The sequence below is a fragment of the Ambystoma mexicanum genome, chromosome 11 (genome assembly GCF_040938575.1).
Source record: "Ambystoma mexicanum isolate Mex_15411 chromosome 11, UKY_AmexF1_1, whole genome shotgun sequence".
NCBI classification, from domain to species: domain Eukaryota; kingdom Metazoa; phylum Chordata; class Amphibia; order Caudata; family Ambystomatidae; genus Ambystoma; species Ambystoma mexicanum.
Window position 1 is genome coordinate 32,748,660 of NC_090934.1, and position 24,247 is coordinate 32,772,906.

Genomic DNA, 24,247 nt, shown 5'->3' on the forward strand with positions numbered 1-24,247 from the left:
ACTCCGGTGCCTGGATAGGGTTTTGCATGTGGTGTACTCGGGTGCCTGGATAGGGTTTTGCATGTGGTGTACTCGGGTGCCTGGATAGGGTTATGCATGTGATGTACTCCGGTGCCTGGATAGGGTTATGCATGTGGTGTACTCCAGTGCCTGGATAGGGTTTTGCATGTGGTCTACTCCAGTGCCTGGATAGGGTTTTGCATGTGGTGTACTCCGGTGCCTGGATAGGGTTTTGCATGTGGTGTACTCGGGTGCTTGGATAGGGTTATGCATGTGGTGTACTCTGGTGCCTGGATAGGGTTTTGCATGTGGTGTACTCGGGTGCTTGGATAGGGTTATGCATGTGGTGTACGGGGCCTGGATAGGGTTATGCATGTGGTGTACTCCGGTGCCTGGATAGGGTTTTGCATGTGGTGTACTCGGGTGCCTGGATAGGGTTATGCATGTGGTGTACTCCGGTGCCTGGATAGGGTAATGTGTGTTGGGTACTCAGGGTTATGCGTGTGATGTACTCCGGGGCCTGGATAGGGTTATGTGTGTGATGTACTCCGGGGCCTGGATAGGGCTATGCACGTGGTGTACTACGGTGCCTGGATAGGGTTATGCACGTGGTGTACTCCGGTGCCTGGATAGGGTTTTGCATGTGGTGTACTCGGGTGCCTGGATAGGGTTATGCGTGTGATGTACTCGGGTGCCTGGATAGGGTTATGCGTGTGATGCACTCGGGTGCCTGGATAGGGTTATGCGTGTGATGTACTCCGGTGCCTGGATAGGGTTTTGCATGTGGTGTACTCCGGTGCCTGGATAGGGTTATGCACGTGGTGTACTACGGTGCCTGGATAGGGTTATGCATGTGATGTACTCCGGGGCCTGGATAGGGTTATGCGTGTGATGTACTCCGGTGCCTGGATAGGGTTATGCGTGTGGTGTACTCCGGTGCTTGGATAGGGCTATGCGTGTGGTGTACTCTGTGCCTGGATAGGGTTCTCTCGTGATTGGATAGGGTTATGCATGTGGTGTACTCCGGTGGCTGGATAGGGTTATGCGTGTGGTGTACTCCGGTGTTTGGATAGGGCTATGCATGTGGTGTACTCCGGTGCCTGGATAGGGTTCTCCAGTGCTTGGAAAGGGTTATGCATGTGGTGTACTCCGTTGCCTGGATAGGGTTTTGCATGTGGTGTACTCTGGTGCCTGGATAGGGTTATGCACGTGGTGTACTCGGGTGCCTGGATAGGGTTATGCATGTGGTGTACTCTGGTGCCTGGATAGGGCAATGCGTGTGATGTACTCCGGGGCCTAGATAGGGTTTTGCATGTGATTTACTCTGGTGCCTGGATAATGTTTTGCATGTGGTGTACTCCGGTGCCTGGATAGGGTTATGCATGTGATGTATTCGGGTGCCTCGATAGGGTTATGCGTGTGATGTACTCCGGTGCCTGGATAGGGTTTTGCATGTGGTGTACTCTGGTGCCTGGATAGGGTTTTGCATGTGGTGTACTCTGGTGCCTGGATAGGGTTTTGCATGTGGTGTACTCCGGTGCCTGGATAGGGTTTTGCATGTGGTGTACTCCGGTGCCTGGATAGGGTTTTGCGTGTGGTGTACTCCGGTGCCTGGATAATGTTATGCACGTGGTGTACTACGGTGCCTGGATAGGGTTATGCACGTGGTGCACTACGGTGCCTGGATCGGGTTATGCGTGTGATGTACTCCGGGGACTGGATAGAGTTTTGTGTGTGGTGTACTCCGGTGCCTGGATAGGGTTATGCGTGTGATGTACTCCGGTGCCTGGATAGGGTTATGCGTGTGGTGTACTCCGGTGCTCAGATAGGGCTATGCGTGTGGTGTACTCCATGCCCGGATAGGGTTCTCTCGTGCTTGGATAGGGTTATGCATGTGGTGTACTCCGGTGGCTGGATAGGGATATGCGTGTGGTGTACTCCGGTGTTTGGATAGGGCTATGCGTGTGGTGTACTCCGGTGCCTGGATAGGGTTCTCCAGTGCTTGGAAAGGGTTATGCATGTGGTGTACTCCGGTGCCTGGATAGGGTTTTGCATGTGGTGTACTCTGGTGCCTGGATAGGGTTATGCACGTGGTGTACTCGGGTGCCTGGATAGGGTTATGCATGTGGTGTACTCGGGTGCCTGGATAGGGCAATGGGTGTGATGTACTCCGGGGCCTAGATAGGGTTTTGCATGTGATTTACTCTGGTGCCTGGATAATGTTTTGCATGTGGTGTACTCCGGTGCCTGGATAGGGTTATGCATGTGATGTATTCGGGTGCCTCGATAGGGTTATGCGTGTGATGTACTCCGGTGCCTGGATAGGGTTTTGCATGTGGTGTACTCTGGTGCCTGGATAGGGTTTTGCATGTGGTGTACTCTGGTGCCTGGATAGGGTTTTGCATGTGGTGTACTCCGGTGCCTGGATAGGGTTTTGCATGTGGTGTACTCCGGTGCCTGGATAGGGTTTTGCGTGTGGTGTACTCCGGTGCCTGGATAATGTTATGCACGTGGTGTACTACGGTGCCTGGATAGGGTTATGCATGTGATGTACTCCGGTGCCTGGATAGGGTAATGTGTGTTGGGTACTTAGGGTTATGCGTGTGATGTACTCCGGTGCCTGGATAGGGTTATGCGTGTGGTGTACTCCGGTGCTTGGATAGGGCTATGCGTGTGGTGTACTCCATGCCTGGATAGGGTTCTCTCGTGCTTGGATAGGGTTATGCATGTGGTGTACTCCGGTGGCTGGATAGGGATATGCGTGTGGTGTACTCCGGTGTTTGGATAGGGCTATGCGTGTGGTGTACTCCGGTGCCTGGATAGGGTTCTCCAGTGCTTGGAAAGGGTTATGCATGTGATGTACTCCGGTGCCTGGATAGGGTTATGCATGTGATGTACTCCGGTGCCTGGATAGGGTAATGTGTGTTGGGTACTCAGGGTTATGCATGTGATGTACTCCGGTGCCTGGATAGAGTTTTGCATGTGGTGTACTCCGGTGCCTGGGTAGGGTTATGCATGTGATGTACTCCGGTGCCTGGATAGGGTAATGTGTGTTGGATACTCAGGGTTATGCGTGTGATGTACTCCGGTGCCTGGATAGAGTTTTGCATGTGGTGTACTCTGGTGCCTGGATAGGGCTATGCGTGTGGTGTACTCCGGTGCCTGGATAGGGTTCTCCGGTGCTTGGAAAGGGTTATGCATGTGGTGTACTTCGGTGCCTGGATAGGGTAATGTGTGTTGGGTACTCAGGGTTATGCGTGTGATGTACTCCGGTGCCTGGATAGGGTTTTGCATGTGGTGTACTCGGGTGCCTGGATAGGGTTATGCACGTGGTGTACTCCGGTGCCTGGATAGGGTTTTGCATGTGGTGTACTCGGGTGCCTGGATAGGGTTTTGCATGTGATGTACTCCGGTGCCTGGATATGGCTATGCGTGTGATGTACTCTGGGGCCTGGATAGGGCTATGCGTGTGGTGTACTCCGGGACCTGGATAGGGATATGCGTGTGATGTACTCCAGGGCCTGGATAGGGTAATGTGTGTTGGGTACTCAGGGTTATGCGTGTTTTGTACTCCGGTGCCTGGATAGAGTTTTGCATGTGGTGTACTCTGGTGCCTGGATAGGGCTATGCGTGTGGTGTACTCCGGTGCTTGGATAGGGTTCTCCGGTGCTTGGAAAGGGTTTTGCATGTGGTGTACTACGGTGCCTGGATAGGGTTATGCGTGTGATGTACTCCGGTGCCTGGATAGGGCTATGTGTGTGATGTACTCCGGGGCCTGGATAGGGTTATGCACGTGGTGTACTACGGTGCCTGGATAGGGTTATGCATGTGGTGTACTCGGGTGCCTGGATAGGGCTATGCGTGTGATGTACTCCAGGGCCTGGATAGGGTAATGTGTGTTGGGTACTCTGGTGCCTGGATAGGGTTCTCCGGTGCTTAGAAAGGGTTATGCATGTGGTGTACTCCGGTGCCTGGATAGGGTTCTCCGGTGCTTGGAAAGGGTTATGCATGTGGTGTACTCCGGTGCCTGGTTAGGGTTATGCATGTGGTGTACTCCGGTGCCTGGATAGGGTAATGTGTGTTGGGTACTCAGGGTTTTGCATGTGATGTACTCCGGTGCCTGGATAGGGCTATGCGTGTGATGTACTCCGGTGCCTGGATACGGTTTTGCATGTGGTGTACTCCGGTGCCTGGATAGGGTTATGCGTGTGATGTACTCCGGGGCCTGGATAGGGTTATGCATGTGATGTACTCGGGGCCTGGATAGGATTATGCGTGTGATGTACTCCGGGGCCTGGATAGGGCTATGCGTGTGATGTACTCCGGGGCCTGGATAGGGCTATGCGTGTGATGTACTCCAGGGCCTGGATAGGGCTATGCGTGTGATGTACTCCGGGGCCTGGATAGGGTTATGCGTGTGATGTACTACGGTGCCTGGATAGGGTTATGCATGTGGTGTACTCGGGTGCCTGGATAGGGTTTTGCATGTGGTGTACTCGGGTGCCTGGATAGGGTTTTGCATGTGGTGTACTCCGGTGCCTGGATAGGGTTATGCGTGTGATGTACTACGGTGCCTGGATAGGGTTATGCATATGGTGTACTCCGGTGCTTGGATAGGGCTATGCGTGTGGTGTACTCCATGCCTGGATAGGGTTCTCTCGTGCTTGGATAGGGTTATGCATGTGGTGTACTCCGGTGCCTGGATAGGGTTATGCGTGTGGTGTACTCCGGTGCTTGGATAGGGCTATGCGTGTGGTGTACTCCATGCCTGGATAGGGTTCTCTCGTGCTTGGATAGGGTTATGCATGTGGTGTACTCCGGTGGCTGGATAGGGATATGCGTGTGGTGTACTCCGGTGTTTGGATAGGGCTATGCGTGTGGTGTACTCCGGTGCCTGGATAGGGTTCTCCAGTGCTTGGAAAGGGTTATGCATGTGGTGTACTCCGGTGCCTGGATAGGGTAATGTGTGTTGGGTACTCAGGGTTATGCGTGTGATGTACTCCGGTGCCTGGATAGAGTTTTGCATGTGGTGTACTCTGGTGCCTGGATAGGGCTATGCGTGTGGTGTACTCCGGTGCCTGGATAGGGCTATGCGTGTGATGTACTCCGGGGCCTGGATAGGGCTATGCGTGTGATGTACTCCGGGGCCTGGATAGGGTTTTGCATGTGGTGTACTCCGGTGCCTGGACAGGGCTATGCCTGTGATGTACTACGGTGACTGGATAGGGTTTTGCATGTGGTGTACTCCGGTGCCTGGATAGGGTTATGCGTGTGATGTACTCGGGCACCTGGATAGGGTTTTGCGTGTGGTGTACTCCGGTGCCTGGATAATGTTATGCACGTGGTGTACTACGGTGCCTGGATAGGGTTATGCACGTGGTGCACTACGGTGCCTGGATAGGGTTATGCATGTGATGTACTCGGGTGCCTGGATAGGGTTATGCGTGTGATGTACTCCGGTGCCTGGATAGGGTTATGCGTGTGATGTACTCCGGGGCCTGGATAGGGTTTTGCATGTGGTGTACTCGGGTGCCTGTATAGGGTTATGCGTGTGATGTACTCCGGGGCCTGGATAGGGTTATGCACATGGTGTACTCGGGTGCCTGGATAGGGTTATGCATGTGATGTACTCCGGTGCCTGGATAGGGTTATGCGTGTGATGTACTCCGGGGCCTGGATAGGGTTATGCATGTGGTGTACTACGGTGCCTGGATAGGGTTATGCATGTGATGTACTCCGGTGCCTGGATAGGGTTATGCGTGTGATGTACTCCGGGGCCTGGATAGGGTTATGCATGTGGTGTACTCGGGTGCCTGGATAGGGTTATGCATGTGGTGTACTCCGGTGCCTGGATAGGGTAATGTGTGTTGGGTACTCAGTGTTATGCGTGTGATGTACTCCGGGGCCTGGATAGGGTTATGTGTGTGATGTACTCCGGGGCCTGGATAGGGCTATGCACGTGGTGTACTACGGTGCCTGGATAGGGTTATGCACGTGATGTACTCCGGTGCCTGGATAGGGTTTTGCATGTGGTGTACTCGGGTGCCTGGATAGGGTTATGCGTGTGATGTACTCGGGTGCCTGGATAGGGTTATGCGTGTGATGTACTCGGGTGCCTGGATAGGGTTATGCGTGTGATGTACTCCGGTGCCTGGATAGGGTTTTGCATGTGGTGTACTCCGGTGCCTGGATAGGGTTATGCACGTGGTGTACTACGGTGCCTGGATAGGGTTATGCATGTGATGTACTCGGGTGCCTGGATAGGGTTTTGCATGTGATGTACTACGGTGCCTGGATAGGGTTATGCATGTGATGTGCTCCGGGGCCTGGATAGGGTTATGCGTGTGATGTACTCCGGGGCCTGGATAGGGTTATGCACATGGTGTACTCGGGTGCCTGGATAGGGTTATGCGTGTGATGTACTCCGGTGCCTGGATAGGGTTATGCGTGTGATGTACTCCGGTGCCTGGATAGGGTTATGCGTGTGATGTACTCCGGGACCTGGATAGGGTTATGCACATGGTGTACTCGGGTGCCTGGATAGGGTTATGCGTGTGATGTACTCCGGAGCCTGGATAGGGTTATGCGTGTGATGTACTCCGGTGCCTGGATAGGGTTATGCGTGTGATGTACTCGGGTGCCTGGATAGGGTTATGCGTGTGATGTACTCCGGTGCCTGGATAGGGTTATGCGTGTGATGTACTCCGGGGCCTGGATAGGGTTATGCACATGGTGTACTCGGGTGCCTGGATAGGGTTATGCGTGTGATGTACTCCGGGGCCTGGATAGGGTTATGCACATGGTGTACTCGGGTGCCTGGATAGGGTTATGCGTGTGATGTACTCCGGTGCCTGGATAGGGTTATGCGTGTGATGTACTCCGGTGCCTGGATAGGGTTATGCGTGTGATGTACTCGGGTGCCTGGATAGGGTTATGCGTGTGATGTACTCGGGTGCCTGGATAGGGTTATGCGTGTGATGTACTCCGGTGCCTGGATAGGGTTATGCGTGTGATGTACTCGGGTGCCTGGATAGGGTTTTGCATGTGGTGTACTCGGGTGCCTGGATAGGGTTATGCGTGTGATGTACTCGGGTGCCTGGATAGGATTATGCGTGTGATGTACTCCGGGGCCTGGATAGGGTTTTGCATGTGGTGTACTCGGGTGCTTGGATAGGGTTATGCACGTGGTGTACTACGGTGCCTGGGTAAGGTTATGCGTGTGATATACTCTGGGGCCTGGATAGGGTTATGCGTGTGATGTACTCCGGGGCCTGGATAGGGTTATGCACGTGGTGTACTACGGTGCCTGGATAGGGTTATGCATGTGATGTACTCGGGTGCCTGGATAGGGTTATGCACGTGGTATACAACGGTGCCTGGATAGGGTTATGCGTGTGATGTACTCCAGGGCCTGGATAGGGTTATGCATGTGGTGTACTCAGGTGCCTGGATAGGGTTATGCGTGTTATGTACTCGGGTGCCTGGATAGGGTTATGCATGTGGTGTACTCGGGTGCCTGGATAGGGTTATGCGTGTGATGTACTCGGGTGCCTGCATATGGTTATGCGTGTGATGTACTCCGGGGCCTGGATAGGGCTATGCATGTGGTGTACTCGGGTGCCTGGATAGGGTTATGCACGTGGTGTACTAGGGTGCCTGGATAGGGTTATGCATGTGATGTACTCGGGTGCCTGGATAGGGTTATGCACGTGGTGTACACCGGTGCCTGGATAGGGTTATGCGTGTGATGTACTCCGGGGCCTGGATAGGGTTATGCATGTGGTGTACTCGAGTGCCTGGATAGGGTTATGCGTGTGATGTACTCGGGTGCCTGGATAGGGTTATGCATGTGGTGTACTCGGGTGCCTGGATAGGGTTATGCGTGTGATGTACTCGGGTGCCTGCATAGGGTTATGCGTGTGATGTACTCCGGGGCCTGGATAGGGCTATGCATGTGGTGTACTCGGGTGCCTGGATAGGGTTATGCACGTGGTGTACTAGGGTGCCTGGATAGGGTTATGCGTGTGATGTACTCCGGGGCCTGGATAGGGTTATGCATGTGATGTACTCCGGTGCCTGGATAGGGTTATGCATGTGGTGTACTCTGGTTCTTGGATAGGGCTATGCGTGTGGTGTACTCTGTGCCTGGATAGGGTTCTCTCGTGCTTGGATAGGGTTATGCATGTGGTGTACTCCGGTGGCTGGATAGGGTTATGCGTGTGGTGTACTCCGGTGTTTGGATAGGGCTATGCGTGTGGTGTACTCCGGTGCCTGGATAGGGTTCTCCAGTGCTTGGAAAGGGTTATGCATGTGGTGTACTCCGGTGCCTGGATAGGGTTTTGCATGTGGTGTACTCTGGTGCCTGGATAGGGTTATGCACGTGGTGTACTCGGGTGCCTGGATAGGGTAATGGGTGTGATGTACTCCGGGGCCTAGATAGGGTTTTGCATGTGATTTACTCTGGTGCCTGGATAATGTTTTGCATGTGGTGTACTCCGGTGCCTGGATAGGGTTATGCATGTGATGTATTCGGGTGCCTCGATAGGGTTATGCGTGTGATGTACTCCGGTGCCTGGATAGGGTTTTGCATGTGGTGTACTCTGGTGCCTGGATAGGGTTTTGCATGTGGTGTACTCTGGTGCCTGGATAGGGTTTTGCATGTGGTGTACTCCGCTGCCTGGATAGGGTTTTGCATGTGGTGTACTCCGGTGCCTGGATAGGGTTTTGCGTGTGGTGTACTCCGGTGCCTGGATAATGTTATGCACGTGGTGTACTACGGTGCCTGGATAGGGTTATGCATGTGATGTACTCCGGTGCCTGGATAGGGTAATGTGTGTTGGGTACTTAGGGTTATGCGTGTGATGTACTCCGGTGCCTGGATAGGGTTATGCGTGTGGTGTACTCCGGTGCTTGGATAGGGCTATGCGTGTGGTGTACTCCATGCCTGGATAGGGTTCTCTCGTGCTTGGATAGGGTTATGCATGTGGTGTACTCCGGTGGCTGGATAGGGATATGCGTGTGGTGTACTCCGGTGTTTGGATAGGGCTATGCGTGTGGTGTACTCCGGTGCCTGGATAGGGTTCTCCAGTGCTTGGAAAGGGTTATGCATGTGATGTACTCCGGTGCCTGGATAGGGTTATGCATGTGATGTACTCCGGTGCCTGGATAGGGTAATGTGTGTTGGGTACTCAGGGTTATGCATGTGATGTACTCCGGTGCCTGGATAGAGTTTTGCATGTGGTGTACTCCGGTGCCTGGATAGGGTTATGCATGTGATGTACTCCGGTGCCTGGATAGGGTAATGTGTGTTGGATACTCAGGGTTATGCGTGTGATGTACTCCGGTGCCTGGATAGAGTTTTGCATGTGGTGTACTCTGGTGCCTGGATAGGGCTATGCGTGTGGTGTACTCCGGTGCCTGGATAGGGTTCTCCGGTGCTTGGAAAGGGTTATTCATGTGGTGTACTTTGGTGCCTGGATAGGGTTATGTGTGTTGGGTACTCAGGGTTATGCGTGTGATGTACTCCGGTGCCTGGATAGGGTTTTGCATGTGGTGTACTCGGGTGCCTGGATAGGGTTATGCACGTGGTGTACTCCGGTGCCTGGATAGGGTTTTGCATGTGGTGTACTCGGGTGCCTGGATAGGGTTTTGCATGTGATGTACTCCGGTGCCTGGATATGGCTATGCGTGTGATGTACTCTGGGGCCTGGATAGGGCTATGCGTGTGGTGTACTCCGGGACCTGGATAGGGCTATGCGTGTGATGTACTCCAGGGCCTGGATAGGGTAATGTGTGTTGGGTACTCAGGGTTATGCGTGTTTTGTACTCCGGTGCCTGGATAGAGTTTTGCATGTGGTGTACTCTGGTGCCTGGATAGGGCTATGCGTGTGGTGTACTCCGGTGCTTGGATAGGGTTCTCCGGTGCTTGGAAAGGGTTGTGCATGTGGTGTACTACGGTGCCTGGATAGGGTTATGCGTGTGATGTACTCCGGTGCCTGGATAGGGCTATGCGTGTGATGTACTCCGGGGCCTGGATAGGGTTATGCACGTGGTGTACTACGGTGCCTGGATAGGGTTATGCATGTGGTGTACTCGGGTGCCTGGATAGGGCTATGCATGTGATGTACTCCAGGGCCTGGATAGGGTAATGTGTGTTGGGTACTCAGGGTTATGCGTGTTTTGTACTCCGGTGCCTGGATAGAGTTTTGCATGTGGTGTACTCTGGTGCCTGGATAGGGTTCTCCGGTGCTTGGAAAGGGTTATGCATGTGGTGTACTCCGGTGCCTGGATAGGGTTCTCCGGTGCTTGGAAAGGGTTATGCATGTGGTGTACTCCGGTGCCTGGATAGGGTTATGCATGTGGTGTACTCCGGTGCCTGGATAGGGTAATGTGTGTTGGGTACTCAGGGTTTTGCATGTGATGTACTCCGGTGCCTGGATAGGGCTATGCGTGTGATGTACTCCGGTGCCTGGATAGGGTTTTGCATGTGGTGTACTCCGGTGCCTGGATAGGGTTATGCGTGTGATGTACTCCGGGGCCTGGATAGGGTTATGCATGTGATGTACTCGGGGCCTGGATAGGATTATGCGTGTGATGTACTCCGGGGCCTGGATAGGGCTATGCGTGTGATGTACTCCGGGGCCTGGATAGGGCTATGCGTGTGATGTACTCCAGGGCCTGGATAGGGCTATGCGTGTGATGTACTCCAGGGCCTGGATAGGGCTATGCGTGTGATGTACTCCGGGGCCTGGATAGGGTTATGCGTGTAATGTACTACGGTGCCTGGATAGGGTTATGCATGTGGTGTACTCGGGTGCCTGGATAGGGTTTTGCATGTGGTGTACTCGGGTGCCTGGATAGGGTTTTGCATGTGGTGTACTCCGGTGCCTGGATAGGGTTATGCGTGTGATGTACTATGGTGCCTGGATAGGGTTATGCATGTGGTGTACTCGGGTGCCTGGATAGGGTTTTGCATGTGGTGTACTCCGGTGCCTGGATAGGGTTATGCGTGTGATGTACTCCGGGGCCTGGACAGGGCTATGCGTGTGATGTACTCCGGGGCCTGGATAGGGTTATGCGTGTGATGTACTACAGTGCCTGGATAGGGTTATGCATGTGATGTACTCGGGTGCCTGGATAGGGTTTTGCATGTGGTGTACTCGGGTGCCTGGATAGGGTTTTGCATGTGGTGTACTCCGGTGCCTGGATAGGGTTATGCATGTGGTGTACTCCGGTGCCTGGATAGGGTTATGCGTGTGGTGTACTCGGGTGCCTGGATAGGGTTATGCGTGTGGTGTACTCGGGTGCCTGGATAGGGTTTTGCATGTGGTGTACTCGGGTGCCTGGATAGGGTTTTGCATGTGGTGTACTCCGGTGCCTGGATAGGGTTATGCGTGTGATGTACTCCGGTGCCTGGATAGGGTTTTGCATGTGGTGTACTCGGGTGCCTGGATAGGGTTTTGCATGTGGTGTACTCGGGTGCCTGGATAGGGTTTTGCATGTGGTCTACTCCAGTGCCTGGATAGGGTTTTGCATGTGGTGTACTCCGGTGCCTGGATAGGGTTTTGCATGTGGTGTACTTGGGTGCTTGGATAGGGTTATGCATGTGGTGTTCTCCGGTGCCTGGATAGGGTTTTGCATGTGGTGTACTCGGGTGCTTGGATAGGGTTATGCATGTGGTGTACTCCGGGGCCTGGATAGGGTTATGCATGTGGTGTACTCCGGTGCCTGGATAGGGTTTTGCATGTGGTGTACTCGGGTGCCTGGATAGGGTTATGCATGTGGTGTACTCCGGTGTCTGGATAGGGTAATGTGTGTTGGGTACTCAGGGTTATGCGTGTGATGTACTCCGGGGCCTGGATAGGGTTATGTGTGTGATGTACTCCGGGGCCTGGATAGGGCTATGCACGTGGTGTACTACGGTGCCTGGATAGGGTTATGCACGTGGTGTACTCCGGTGCCTGGATAGGGTTTTGCATGTGGTGTACTCGGGTGCCTGGATAGGGTTATGCGTGTGATGTACTCGGGTGCCTGGATAGGGTTATGCGTGTGATGCACTCGGGTGCCTGGATAGGGTTATGCGTGTGATGTACTCCGGTGCCTGGATAGGGTTTTGCATGTGGTGTACTCCGGTGCCTGGATAGGGTTATGCACGTGGTGTACTACGGTGCCTGGATAGGGTTATGCATGTGATGTACTCCGGGGCCTGGATAGGGTTATGCGTGTGATGTACTCCGGTGCCTGGATAGGGTTATGCGTGTGGTGTACTCCGGTGCTTGGATAGGGCTATGCGTGTGGTGTACTCTGTGCCTGGATAGGGTTCTCTCGTGATTGGATAGGGTTATGCATGTGGTGTACTCCGGTGGCTGGATAGGGTTATGCGTGTGGTGTACTCCGGTGTTTGGATAGGGCTATGCATGTGGTGTACTCCGGTGCCTGGATAGGGTTCTCCAGTGCTTGGAAAGGGTTATGCATGTGGTGTACTCCGTTGCCTGGATAGGGTTTTGCATGTGGTGTACTCGGGTGCCTGGATAGGGTTATGCATGTGGTGTATTCGGGTGCCTGGATAGGGCAATGCGTGTGATGTACTCCGGGGCCTAGATAGGGTTTTGCATGTGATTTACTCTGGTGCCTGGATAATGTTTTGCATGTGGTGTACTCCGGTGCCTGGATAGGGTTATGCATGTGATGTATTCGGGTGCCTCGATAGGGTTATGCGTGTGATGTACTCCGGTGCCTGGATAGGGTTTTGCATGTGGTGTACTCTGGTGCCTGGATAGGGTTTTGCATGTGGTGTACTCTGGTGCCTGGATAGGGTTTTGCATGTGGTGTACTCCGGTGCCTGGATAGGGTTTTGCATGTGGTGTACTCCGTTGCCTGGATAGGGTTTTGCGTGTGGTGTACTCCGGTGACTGGATAATGTTATGCACGTGGTGTACTACGGTGCCTGGATAGGGTTATGCACGTGGTGCACTACGGTGCCTGGATAGGGTTATGCGTGTGATGTACTCCGGGGACTGGATAGAGTTTTGTGTGTGGTGTACTCCAGTGCCTGGATAGGGTTATGAATGTGATGTACTCCGGTGCCTGGATAGGGTAATGTGTGTTGGGTACTTAGGGTTATGCGTGTGATGTACTCCGGTGCCTGGATAGGGTTATGCGTGTGGTGTACTCCGGTGCTCAGATAGGGCTATGCGTGTGGTGTACTCCATGCCCGGATAGGGTTCTCTCATGCTTGGATAGGGTTATGCATGTGGTGTACTCCGGTGGCTGGATAGGGATATGCGTGTGGTGTACTCCCGTGTTTGGATAGGGCTATGCGTGTGGTGTACTCCGGTGCCTGGATAGGGTTCTCCAGTGCTTGGAAAGGGTTATGCATGTGGTGTACTCCGGTGCCTGGATAGGGTTTTGCATGTGGTGTACTCTGGTGCCTGGATAGGGTTATGCACGTGGTGTACTCGGGTGCCTGGATAGGGTTATGCATGTGGTGTACTCGGGTGCCTGGATAGGGCAATGGGTGTGATGTACTCCGGGGCCTAGATAGGGTTTTGCATGTGATTTACTCTGGTGCCTGGATAATGTTTTGCATGTGGTGTACTCCGGTGCCTGGATAGGGATTTGCATGTGGTGTACTCCGGTGCCTGGATAGGGTTTTGCGTGTGGTGTACTCTGGTGCCTGGATAATGTTATGCACGTGGTGTACTACGGTGCCTGGATAGGGTTATGCATGTGATGTACTCCGGTGCCTGGATAGGGTAATGTGTGTTGGGTACTTAGGGTTATGCGTGTGATGTACTCCGGTGCCTGGATAGGGTTATGCGTGTGGTGTACTCCGGTGCTTGGATAGGGCTATGCGTGTGGTGTACTCCATGCCTGGATAGGGTTCTCTCGTGCTTGGATAGGGTTATGCATGTGGTGTACTCCGGTGGCTGGATAGGGATATGCGTGTGGTGTACTCCGGTGTTTTGATAGGGCTATGCGTGTGGTGTACTCCGGTGCCTGGATAGGGTTCTCCAGTGCTTGGAAAGGGTTATGCATGTGATGTACTCCGGTGCCTGGATAGGGTTATGCATGTGATGTACTCCGGTGCCTGGATAGGGTAATGTGTGTTGGGTACTCAGGGTTATGCATGTGATGTACTCCGGTGCCTGGATAGAGTTTTGCATGTGGTGTACTCCGGTGCCTGGGTAGGGTTATGCATGTGATGTACTCCGGTGCCTGGATAGGGTAATGTGTGTTGGATACTCAGGGTTATGCGTGTGATGTACTCCGGTGCCTGGATAGAGTTTTGCATGTGGTGTACTCTGGTGCCTGGATAGGGCTATGCATGTGGTGTACTCCGGTGCCTGGATAGGGTTCTCCGGTGCTTGGAAAGGGTTATGCATGTGGTGTACTTCGGTGCCTCGATAGGGTAATGTGTGTTGGGTACTCAGGGTTATGCGTGTGATGTACTCCGGTGCCTGGATAGGGTTTTGCATGTGGTGTACTCGGGTGCCTGGATAGGGTTATGCACGTGGTGTACTCCGGTGCCTGGATAGGGTTTTGCATGTGGTGTACTCGGGTGCCTGGATAGGGTTTTGCATGTGATGTACTCCGGTGCCTGGATATGGCTATGCGTGTGATGTACTCTGGGGCCTGGATAGGGCTATGCGTGTGGTGTACTCCGGGACCTGGATAGGGATATGCGTGTGATGTACTCCAGGGCCTGGATAGGGTAATGTGTGTTGGGTACTCAGGGTTATGCGTGTTTTTTACTCCGGTGCCTGGATAGAGTTTTGCATGTGGTGTACTCTGGTGCCTGGATAGGGCTATGCGTGTGGTGTACTCCGGTGCTTGGATAGGGTTCTCCGGTGCTTGGAAAGGGTTGTGCATGTGGTGTACTACGGTGCCTGGATAGGGTTATGCGTGTGATGTACTCCGGTGCCTGGATAGGGCTATGCGTGTGATGTACTCCGGGGCCTGGATAGGGTTATGCACGTGGTGTACTACGGTGCCTGGATAGGGTTATGCATGTGGTGTACTCGGGTGCCTGGATAGGGCTATGCGTGTGATGTACTCCAGGGCCTGGATAGGGTAATGTGTGTTGGGTACTCAGGGTTATGCGTGTTTTGTACTCCGGTGCCTGGATAGAGTTTTGCATGTGGTGTACTCTGGTGCCTGGATAGGGTTCTCCGGTGCTTAGAAAGGGTTATGCATGTGGTGTACTCCGGTGCCTGGATAGGGTTCTCCGGTGCTTGGAAAGGGTTATGCATGTGGTGTACTCCGGTGCCTGGATAGGGTTATGCATGTGGTGTACTCCGGTGCCTGGATAGGGTAATGTGTGTTGGGTACTCAGGGTTTTGCATGTGATGTACTCCGGTGCCTGGATAGGGCTATGCGTGTGATGTACTCCGGTGCCTGGATAGGGTTTTGCATGTGGTGTACTCCGGTGCCTGGATAGGGTTATGCGTGTGATGTACTCCGGGGCCTGGATAGGGTTATGCATGTGATGTACTCGGGGCCTGGATAGGATTATGCGTGTGATGTACTCCGGGGCCTGGATAGGGCTATGCGTGTGATGTACTCCGGGGCCTGGATAGGGCTATGCGTGTGATGTACTCCAGGGCCTGGATAGGGCTATGCGTGTGATGTACTCCGGGGCCTGGATAGGGTTATGCGTGTAATGTACTACGGTGCCTGGATAGGGTTATGCATGTGGTGTACTCGGGTGCCTGGATAGGGTTTTGCATGTGGTGTACTCGGGTGCCTGGATAGGGTTTTGCATGTGGTGTACTCCGGTGCCTGGATAGGGTTATGCGTGTGATGTACTACGGTGCCTGGATAGGGTTATGCATGTGGTGTACTCGGGTGCCTGGATAGGGTTTTGCATGTGGTGTACTCCGGTGCCTGGATAGGGTTATGCGTGTGATGTACTCCGGGGCCTGGACAGGGCTATGCGTGTGATGTACTCCGGGGCCTGGATAGGGTTATGCGTGTGATGTACTACAGTGCCTGGATAGGGTTATGCATGTGATGTACTCGGGTGCCTGGATAGGGTTTTGCATGTGGTGTACTCGGGTGCCTGGATAGGGTTTTGCATGTGGTGTACTCCGGTGCCTGGATAGGGTTATGCATGTGGTGTACTCCGGTGCCTGGATAGGGTTATGCGTGTGGTGTACTCGGGTGCCTGGATAGGGTTATGCGTGTGGTGTACTCGGGTGCCTGGATAGGGTTTTGCATGTGGTGTACTCGGGTGCCTGGATAGGGTTTTGCATGTGGTGTACTCCGGTGCCTGGATAGGGTTATGCGTGTGATGTACTCCGGTGCCTGGATAGGGTTTTGCATGTGGTGTACTCGGGTGCCTGGATAGGGTTTTGCATGTGGTGTACTCGGGTGCCTGGATAGGGTTTTGCATGTGGTCTACTCCAGTGCCTGGATAGGGTTTTGCATGTGGTGTACTCCGGTGCCTGGATAGGGTTTTGCATGTGGTGTACTTGGGTGCTTGGATAGGGTTATGCATGTGGTGTTCTCCGGTGCCTGGATAGGGTTTTGCATGTGGTGTACTCGGGTGCTTGGATAGGGTTATGCATGTGGTGTACTCCGGGGCCTGGATAGGGTTATGCATGTGGTGTACTCCGGTGCCTGGATAGGGTTTTGCATGTGGTGTACTCGGGTGCCTGGATAGGGTTATGCATGTGGTGTACTCCGGTGCCTGGATAGGGTAATGTGTGTTGGGTACTCAGGGTTATGCGTGTGATGTACTCCGGGGCCTGGATAGGGTTATGTGTGTGATGTACTCCGGGGCCTGGATAGGGCTATGCACGTGGTGTACTACGGTGCCTGGATAGGGTTATGCACGTGGTGTACTCCGGTGCCTGGATAGGGTTTTGCATGTGGTGTACTCGGGTGCCTGGATAGGGTTATGCGTGTGATGTACTCGGGTGCCTGGATAGGGTTATGCGTGTGATGCACTCGGGTGCCTGGATAGGGTTATGCGTGTGATGTACTCCGGTGCCTGGATAGGGTTTTGCATGTGGTGTACTCCGGTGCCTGGATAGGGTTATGCACGTGGTGTACTACGGTGCCTGGATAGGGTTATGCATGTGATGTACTCCGGGGCCTGGATAGGGTTATGCGTGTGATGTACTCCGGTGCCTGGATAGGGTTATGCGTGTGGTGTACTCCGGTGCTTGGATAGGGCTATGCGTGTGGTGTACTCTGTGCCTGGATAGGGTTCTCTCGTGATTGGATAGGGTTATGCATGTGGTGTACTCCGGTGGCTGGATAGGGTTATGCGTGTGGTGTACTCCGGTGTTTGGATAGGGCTATGCATGTGGTGTACTCCGGTGCCTGGATAGGGTTCTCCAGTGCTTGGAAAGGGTTATGCATGTGGTGTACTCCGTTGCCTGGATAGGGTTTTGCATGTGGTGTACTCTGGTGCCTGGATAGGGTTATGCACGTGGTGTACTCGGGTGCCTGGATAGGGTTATGCATGTGGTGTATTCGGGTGCCTGGATAGGGCAATGCGTGTGATGTACTCCGGGGCCTAGATAGGGTTTTGCATGTGATTTACTCTGGTGCCTGGATAATGTTTTGCATGTGGTGTACTCCGGTGCCTGGATAGGGTTATGCATGTGATGTATTCGGGTGCCTCGATAGGGTTATGCGTGTGATGTACTCCGGTGCCTGGATAGGGTTTTGCATGTGGTGTACTCTGGTGCCTGGATAGGGTTTTGCATGTGGTGTACTCTGGTGCCTGGATAGGGTTTTGCATGTGGTGTACTCCGGTGCCTGGATAGGGTTTTGCATGTGGTGTACTCCGGTGCCTGGATAGGGTTTTGCGTGTGGTGTACTCCGGTGACTGGATAATGTTATGCACGTGGTGTACTACGGTGCCTGGATAGGGTTATGCACGTGGTGCACTACGGTGCCTGGATAGGGTTATGCGTGTGATGTACTCCGGGGACTGGATAGAGTTTTGTGTGTGGTGTACTCCGGTGCCTGGATAGGGTTATGAATGTGATGTACTCCGGTGCCTGGATAGGGTAATGTGTGTTGGGTACTTAGGGTTATGCGTGTGATGTACTCCGGTGCCTGGATAGGGTTATGCGTGTGGTGTACTCCGGTGCTCAGATAGGGCTATGCGTGTGGTGTACTCCATGCCCGGATAGGGTTCTCTCATGCTTGGATAGGGTTATGCATGTGGTGTACTCCGGTGGCTGGATAGGGATATGCGTGTGGTGTACTCCGGTGTTTGGATAGGGCTATGCGTGTGGTGTACTCTGGTGCCTGGATAGGGTTCTCCAGTGCTTGGAAAGGGTTATGCATGTGGTGTACTCCGGTGCCTGGATAGGGTTTTGCATGTGGTGTACTCTGGTGCCTGGATAGGGTTATGCACGTGGTGTACTCGGGTGCCTGGATAGGGTTATGCATGTGGTGTACTCGGGTGCCTGGATAGGGCAATGGGTGTGATGTACTCCGGGGCCTAGATAGGGTTTTGCATGTGATTTACTCTGGTGCCTGGATAATGTTTTGCATGTGGTGTACTCCGGTGCCTGGATAGGGTTTTGCATGTGGTGTACTCCGGTGCCTGGATAGGGTTTTGCGTGTGGTGTACTCCGGTGCCTGGATAATGTTATGCACGTGGTGTACTACGGTGCCTGGATAGGGTTATGCATGTGATGTACTCCGGTGCCTGGATAGGGTAATGTGTGTTGGGTACTTAGGGTTATGCGTGTGATGTACTCCGGTGCCTGGATAGGGTTATGCGTGTGGTGTACTCCGGTGCTTGGATAGGGCTATGCGTGTGGTGTACTCCATGCCTGGATAGGGTTCTCTCGTGCTTGGATAGGGTTATGCATGTGGTGTACTCCGGTGGCTGGATAGGGATATGCGTGTGGTGTACTCCGGTGTTTGGATAGGGCTATGCGTGTGGTGTACTCCGGTGCCTGGATAGGGTTCTCCAGTGCTTGGAAAGGGTTATGCATGTGATGTACTCCGGTGCCTGGATAGGGTTATGCATGTGATGTACTCCGGTGCCTGGATAGGGTAATGTGTGTTGGGTACTCAGGGTTATGCATGTGATGTACTCCGGTGCCTGGATAGAGTTTTGCATGTGGTGTACTCCGGTGCCTGGGTAGGGTTATGCATGTGATGTACTCCGGTGCCTGGATAGGGTAATGTGTGTTGGATACTCAGGGTTATGCGTGTGATGTACTCCGGTGCCTGGATAGAGTTTTGCATGTGGTGTACTCTGGTGCCTGGATAGGGCTATGCATGTGGTGTACTCCGGTGCCTGGATAGGGTTCTCCGGTGCTTGGAAAGGGTTATGCATGTGGTGTACTTCGGTGCCTCGATAGGGTAATGTGTGTTGGGTACTCAGGGTTATGCGTGTGATGTACTCCGGTGCCTGGATAGGGTTTTGCATGTGGTGTACTCGGGTGCCTGGATAGGGTTATGCACGTGGTGTACTCCGGTGCCTGGATAGGGTTTTGCATGTGGTGTACTCGGGTGCCTGGATAGGGTTTTGCATGTGATGTACTCCGGTGCCTGGATATGGCTATGCGTGTGATGTACTCTGGGGCCTGGATAGGGCTATGCGTGTGGTGTACTCCGGGACCTGGATAGGGATATGCGTGTGATGTACTCCAGGGCCTGGATAGGGTAATGTGTGTTGGGTACTCAGGGTTATGCGTGTTTTTTACTCCGGTGCCTGGATAGAGTTTTGCATGTGGTGTACTCTGGTGCCTGGATAGGGCTATGCGTGTGGTGTACTCCGGTGCTTGGATAGGGTTCTCCGGTGCTTGGAAAGGGTTGTGCATGTGGTGTACTACGGTGCCTGGATAGGGTTATGCGTGTGATGTACTCCGGTGCCTGGATAGGGCTATGCGTGTGATGTACTCCGGGGCCTGGATAGGGTTATGCACGTGGTGTACTACGGTGCCTGGATAGGGTTATGCATGTGGTGTACTCGGGTGCCTGGATAGGGCTATGCGTGTGATGTACTCCAGGGCCTGGATAGGGTAATGTGTGTTGGGTACTCAGGGTTATGCGTGTTTTGTACTCCGGTGCCTGGATAGAGTTTTGCATGTGGTGTACTCTGGTGCCTGGATAGGGTTCTCCGGTGCTTAGAAAGGGTTATGCATGTGGTGTACTCCGGTGCCTGGATAGGGTTCTCCGGTGCTTGGAAAGGGTTATGCATGTGGTGTACTCCGGTGCCTGGATAGGGTTATGCATGTGGTGTACTCCGGTGCCTGGATAGGGTAATGTGTGTTGGGTACTCAGGGTTTTGCATGTGATGTACTCCGGTGCCTGGATAGGGCTATGCGTGTGATGTACTCCGGTGCCTGGATAGGGTTTTGCATGTGGTGTACTCCGGTGCCTGGATAGGGTTATGCGTGTGATGTACTCCGGGGCCTGGATAGGGTTATGCATGCGATGTACTCGGGGCCTGGATAGGATTATGCGTGTGATGTACTCCGGGGCCTGGATAGGGCTATGCGTGTGATGTACTCCGGGGCCTGGATAGGGCTATGCGTGTGATGTACTCCAGGGCCTGGATAGGGCTATGCGTGTGATGTACTCCGGGGCCTGGATAGGGTTATGCGTGTAATGTACTACGGTGCCTGGATAGGGTTATGCATGTGGTGTACTCGGGTGCCTGGATAGGGTTTTGCATGTGGTGTACTCGGGTGCCTGGATAGGGTTTTGCATGTGGTGTACTCCGGTGCCTGGATAGGGTTATGCGTGTGATGTACTACGGTGCCTGGATAGGGTTATGCATGTGGTGTACTCGGGTGCCTGGATAGGGTTTTGCATGTGGTGTACTCCGGTGCCTGGATAGGGTTATGCGTGTGATGTACTCCGGGGCCTGGACAGGGCTATGCGTGTGATGTACTCCGGGGCCTGGATAGGGTTATGCGTGTGATGTACTACAGTGCCTGGATAGGGTTATGCATGTGATGTACTCGGGTGCCTGGATAGGGTTTTGCATGTGGTGTACTCGGGTGCCTGGATAGGGTTTTGCATGTGGTGTACTCCGGTGCCTGGATAGGGTTATGCATGTGGTGTACTCCGGTGCCTGGATAGGGTTATGCGTGTGGTGTACTCGGGTGCCTGGATAGGGTTATGCGTGTGGTGTACTCGGGTGCCTGGATAGGGTTTTGCATGTGGTGTACTCGGGTGCCTGGATAGGGTTTTGCATGTGGTGTACTCCGGTGCCTGGATAGGGTTATGCGTGTGATGTACTCCGGTGCCTGGATAGGGTTTTGCATGTGGTGTACTCGGGTGCCTGGATAGGGTTTTGCATGTGGTGTACTCGGGTGCCTGGATAGGGTTTTGCATGTGGTCTACTCCAGTGCCTGGATAGGGTTTTGCATGTGGTGTACTCCGGTGCCTGGATAGGGTTTTGCATGTGGTGTACTTGGGTGCTTGGATAGGGTTATGCATGTGGTGTTCTCCGGTGCCTGGATAGGGTTTTGCATGTGGTGTACTCGGGTGCTTGGATAGGGTTATGCATGTGGTGTACTCCGGGGCCTGGATAGGGTTATGCATGTGGTGTACTCCGGTGCCTGGATAGGGTTTTGCATGTGGTGTACTCGGGTGCCTGGATAGGGTTATGCATGTGGTGTACTCCGGTGCCTGGATAGGGTAATGTGTGTTGGGTACTCAGGGTTATGCGTGTGATGTACTCCGGGGCCTGGATAGGGTTATGTGTGTGATGTACTCCGGGGCCTGGATAGGGCTATGCACGTGGTGTACTACGGTGCCTGGATAGGGTTATGCACGTGGTGTACTCCGGTGCCTGGATAGGGTTTTGCATGTGGTGTACTCGGGTGCCTGGATAGGGTTATGCGTGTGATGTACTCGGGTGCCTGGATAGGGTTATGCGTGTGATGCACTCGGGTGCCTGGATAGGGTTATGCGTGTGATGTACTCCGGTGCCTGGATAGGGTTTTGCATGTGGTGTACTCCGGTGCCTGGATAGGGTTATGCACGTGGTGTACTATGGTGCCTGGATAGGGTTATGCATGTGATGTACTCCGGGGCCTGGATAGGGTTATGCGTGTGATGTACTCCGGTGCCTGGATAGGGTTATGCGTGTGGTGTACTCCGGTGCTTGGATAGGGCTATGCGTGTGGTGTACTCTGTGCCTGGATAGGGTTCTCTCGTGATTGGATAGGGTTATGCATGTGGTGTACTCCGGTGGCTGGATAGGGTTATGCGTGTGGTGTACTCCGGTGTTTGGATAGGGCTATGCATGTGGTGTACTCCGGTGCCTGGATAGGGTTCTCCAGTGCTTGGAAAGGGTTATGCATGTGGTGTACTCCGTTGCCTGGATAGGGTTTTGCATGTGGTGTACTCTGGTGCCTGGATAGGGTTATGCACGTGGTGTACTCGGGTGCCTGGATAGGGTTATGCATGTGGTGTATTCGGGTGCCTGGATAGGGCAATGCGTGTGATGTACTCCGGGGCCTAGATAGGGTTTTGCATGTGATTTACTCTGGTGCCTGGATAATGTTTTGCATGTGGTGTACTCCGGTGCCTGGATAGGGTTATGCATGTGATGTATTCGGGTGCCTCGATAGGGTTATGCGTGTGATGTACTCCGGTGCCTGGATAGGGTTTTGCATGTGGTGTACTCTGGTGCCTGGATAGGGTTTTGCATGTGGTGTACTCTGGTGCCTGGATAGGGTTTTGCATGTGGTGTACTCCGGTGCCTGGATAGGGTTTTGCATGTGGTGTACTCCGGTGCCTGGATAGGGTTTTGCGTGTGGTGTACTCCGGTGACTGGATAATGTTATGCACGTGGTGTACTACGGTGCCTGGATAGGGTTATGCATGTGGTGCACTACGGTGCCTGGATAGGGTTATGCGTGTGATGTACTCCGGGGACTGGATAGAGTTTTGTGTGTGGTGTACTCCGGTGCCTGGATAGGGTTATGAATGTGATGTACTCCGGTGCCTGGATAGGGTAATGTGTGTTGGGTACTTAGGGTTATGCGTGTGATGTACTCCGGTGCCTGGATAGGGTTATGCGTGTGGTGTACTCCGGTGCTCAGATAGGGCTATGCGTGTGGTGTACTCCATGCCCGGATAGGGTTCTCTCATGCTTGGATAGGGTTATGCATGTGGTGTACTCCGGTGGCTGGATAGGGATATGCGTGTGGTGTACTCCGGTGTTTGGATAGGGCTATGCGTGTGGTGTACTCCGGTGCCTGGATAGGGTTCTCCAGTGCTTGGAAAGGGTTATGCATGTGGTGTACTCCGGTGCCTGGATAGGGTTTTGCATGTGGTGTACTCTGGTGCCTGGATAGGGTTATGCACGTGGTGTACTCGGGTGCCTGGATAGGGTTATGCATGTGGTGTACTCGGGTGCCTGGATAGGGCAATGGGTGTGATGTACTCCGGGGCCTAGATAGGGTTTTGCATGTGATTTACTCTGGTGCCTGGATAATGTTTTGCATGTGGTGTACTCCGGTGCCTGGATAGGGTTTTGCATGTGGTGTACTCCGGTGCCTGGATAGGGTTTTGCGTGTGGTGTACTCCGGTGCCTGGATAATGTTATGCACGTGGTGTACTACGGTGCCTGGATAGGGTTATGCATGTGATGTACTCCGGTGCCTGGATAGGGTAATGTGTGTTGGGTACTTAGGGTTATGCGTGTGATGTACTCCGGTGCCTGGATAGGGTTATGCGTGTGGTGTACTCCGGTGCTTGGATAGGGCTATGCGTGTGGTGTACTCCATGCCTGGATAGGGTTCTCTCGTGCTTGGATAGGGTTATGCATGTGGTGTACTCCGGTGGCTGGATAGGGATATGCGTGTGGTGTACTCCGGTGTTTGGATAGGGCTATGCGTGTGGTGTACTCCGGTGCCTGGATAGGGTTCTCCAGTGCTTGGAAAGGGTTATGCATGTGATGTACTCCGGTGCCTGGATAGGGTTATGCATGTGATGTACTCCGGTGCCTGGATAGGGTAATGTGTGTTGGGTACTCAGGGTTATGCATGTGATGTACTCCGGTGCCTGGATAGAGTTTTGCATGTGGTGTACTCCGGTGCCTGGGTAGGGTTATGCATGTGATGTACTCCGGTGCCTGGATAGGGTAATGTGTGTTGGATACTCAGGGTTATGCGTGTGATGTACTCCGGTGCCTGGATAGAGTTTTGCATGTGGTGTACTCTGGTGCCTGGATAGGGCTATGCATGTGGTGTACTCCGGTGCCTGGATAGGGTTCTCCGGTGCTTGGAAAGGGTTATGCATGTGGTGT